Source organism: Antennarius striatus, chromosome 3 (genome assembly GCF_040054535.1).
Source record: "Antennarius striatus isolate MH-2024 chromosome 3, ASM4005453v1, whole genome shotgun sequence".
NCBI classification, from domain to species: domain Eukaryota; kingdom Metazoa; phylum Chordata; class Actinopteri; order Lophiiformes; family Antennariidae; genus Antennarius; species Antennarius striatus.
Genome location: NC_090778.1, coordinates 23,895,549 through 23,899,029, shown reverse-complemented (window position 1 = coordinate 23,899,029; position 3,481 = coordinate 23,895,549). Strand labels below are relative to the sequence as shown.

Below are 3,481 nucleotides of genomic sequence, written 5' to 3'. Positions count from 1 at the left end.
AAGCTAGTGCAGCGAAAATGCAAGCAAAGCAGGTGCTGTCTGATCCCGCCAGCTCTCCTGAGGTCAAAAAGACCTTGGTGGTGGAAGCTTTTATCTGGAATAAAAGGAGATGGGAAGAGATTCTAGTGCCTTGAGGGGTGGGGGTGGAGTATTTTGTTTAACCATTAAAAGAATAAAAAATGAAGCATTAAAATAGCCACTCTCATGCAATGTCAGACATTGGGTGATATTAAATCTGACAGGATTTTTATATTTAGTGACTGATTTTTGAAGTGTCTCTATAATAAAATGGAGCAGAAAGAAAATTTAATGTTCAGAGAGTCTTTAGGTGAATTGGGTAATCATCCACTATGGGGAATCTCTTGTGTGGAGACAATATTTCACCTTTTCAGTTAATTGTGATATGCTTGTTTTTACAGGCAAGTATTTTACTGAAGTGTTATGCTAACTCGGTTTCCTCTCAAAATTCCTGAGGCATGAACAGAGCTCAAGAAGTAATGTTGATAGATATGCATAGAAAAATATATATAGAACGGTACCTAACAGGTACATAGTGGCAGATACAGTACTTAGCGAGAATAGTGGCTCTATTTTTCAATGAATATATGATGCTTTAATACCTTTTCAAAAGTCTCAAAGTAATTAGTAATAACTATGGCATTTCATTAACCCTTTATGGAGCAGGTGTCTATTTTGTGGTCATTTGATTTTCTACATGATATTGAAAAAATAATAATAAAGTTTTGTTATGGTCCCCCAAAAACGCTCCAGGGTCGAACTTTTGAAATGTCAAAGTATTTTGATGAGTGCACTATAAAAGGTTAAGAGTTAACTAATTTCCCTTCAGACGTGCTCGTAGTCACAATTTAATTATGCAGTTGAACTTGTGGTTGGGCCCTGTGATTAACTGGTGTCTTATCCAGGGTATATCCCATCCTTCACCCGTAGCCAGCAGGGATAGCCCCCAGCAGACCCATGACCCACAAGGCCAATAAGTGGTGATTTTGATTGTCTCATCTACAAGAGGAAAAATTAAGAAGAAAAACTCATGATTAGTTTTATATTATCCAGATAGCAACAACTAATTTCTTTTTCCTGTCAATTTTGAGGAAATTAATTAACAATGAAAATATTATCTTTATTGTACAAATTAGTTTACCGAATGTAAACAATCTTAAGAGTATTAAGAGCGTCTTCTATATTGTTGGCAGTAATTTTGATTCATACATGCTATTGTTTAATACGCGACTGACTGGTATCCTCTAGAAAACATGAGGTATCAGTGGTTGATATTGAAGAACATTCTTTACAGTACATGTTTCCCAAAGTTCAGGGTTGAGTTATTATTGCAGCTTAAGTACACACAAGACTGCCACACCTGCAATACCAAGCATGACAAATGAACTGACAACCATCATCACCCATTTTTACAGCGTGATATGAAAGAAAAAAAAATTGTGATTTGTATATTCCATCATCAATCTGCATGAGGATTCATAATTATCTTTGACATAAGTGCTCTTAGATCCACCGTTGTTATATTTCAGGTTCTGCATGCTCAGTGAGTTTATCAGTGCATGAGAGATTGTGCAGCTGCACTCACACGTCATAAAGACCTCATCACTTGAGCTAGTTGAGGGTAAAACATGATCCATATGTTTATTTCTCCAGCTTATTTTCTCAAGAGCTGCCTTTATGGCAGGGCTGTTTTATGTTTAAAAAACACATTATGTTTTTTAAACACTTTTGATACTGAACTAACTGAACTCTTTTAGGAGTTGTGGGAATAAAAAGACTCATGATTGTGTAGAGTGACCTCCAGGACTCTGGGGCAAGTCTTTAGCACATACACATTCATTCACATACAGCACATAACCAATATTGTCCAACATCGGAACTAATTCTTCACTCAGTATTATATTTACGGGGTTATTTTGATGTAAAATCTTAATCTATTGAGTGCATTAGACTAAATCCTCTTGCCATAGTTGTGTGTGGCTCTTATCTATGGTCCTGAAGCTTAATTAGGCCATCTTCAACATCGTGGCCGGCAAAGTAATGTTTCATGTGTTTAGGTTTGTCTTAAATGTGAGTGTTCAATTGTTGACTTCATGCTCATAGGGCCTAACATTAACCAGAAAAAGAATTTGGGGTGCTGATTTCTGATTTTCTTCATGATTTAAGAGAAACCCTCTCCCCTCTGTTTTTTTGACAAATCCCAAATCATGCTTCTCGGCCATTTGGCTAAGATCAAGTGTAGTATTTGTTCTTATCAGCTTCATATCTGATACGTCCCCATATATTAAACTGACTTTTGGAACAGAAAGATGGAATAGGGGCTTGCTCCACCCACTCCACGCATCGACCTGGTATTGCAGTAGCTCCGGGAACAGTGCATCTCTTTCGGGTAGCAGTGGCTCAGTGGTACAGAGGTCATGAAATGTTCCAAGATTAGCGGTTTGATTCAGACTCCCACCCAGTTACTTCGGAGTGTGAACAGGGGAAGGTATCAGCTCACCTCCAGAGCACTGCCGAGGCACCCATGAGCAAGGCGCTGTCCCCTTTACAAGTTGCTCATTGGAGGCGCACCATGAAGGAACTGCCTGCCACTCTATCTCCCCCTCACCTGCATGCCCACTGGCCCTGTGTGTGTGTGTGTGTATGTGTGTGTGTGTGTGTGTGTGTGTGTGTGTGTGTGTGTGTGTGTGTCTGTGTGTCTGTGTGTGTGTGTGTGTGTGTGTGTGTGTGTGTGTGTGTGTGTGTGTGTGTGTGTGTTACGGGCCTGTACACACTATATATAGATCCATGAAACTACTAACCTGTGTGTAGAGTGGAATCCTTATTCTCCTTCGGGGATTAATAGTTAATAAAATTAAAAATTTCTCTCTCTCTCTCTCTCTCTTTCTCTCTCTGTATATATATATATATATATATATATATATATATATATATATATATATATATATATATATATATATATATATACACACACACACACACACACACACACACACACACACACACACACACACACACACACACACACACAGTATATACTATATATATACACAGTATATACTATATATATATACACAGTATATATATATAAATTATATATATATATATATATATATATATATATATATATATAAACGCACACACACACATAAAGAAAAAGAAATAAGTACTGCAATGTCAGTTCTTTCAGTATCTCACAGTCCGCTTGTTTTCATAGCAACCGATAACAGAACTGCAGAGCAGTCTTTTATTTTTGATGATCTAGTAGAGCTCCGTTGTTTATCGGGTGGTGCATCTTCCCTATGGATTCTTGTTACCTATAACCTACAGATACGCACACACCACACACCACACACACACACACACACATGCACTTACACTCACACACACGTACTCACGCACACACGCACGCACACACGCACGCACGCACGCACGCACGCACACACACACACACATACACACA

At 38.2% G+C, this 3,481-nt stretch overlaps 1 pseudogene; it reads left to right on the top strand.

Annotated features, from left to right (window-relative positions):
* The first annotated feature begins 2,224 nt into the window (after nt 1-2,224).
* On the top strand, nt 2,225-2,403 carry LOC137593264 (U2 spliceosomal RNA; annotated as a pseudogene).
* The last annotated feature ends 1,078 nt before the right edge of the window (nt 2,404-3,481 follow it).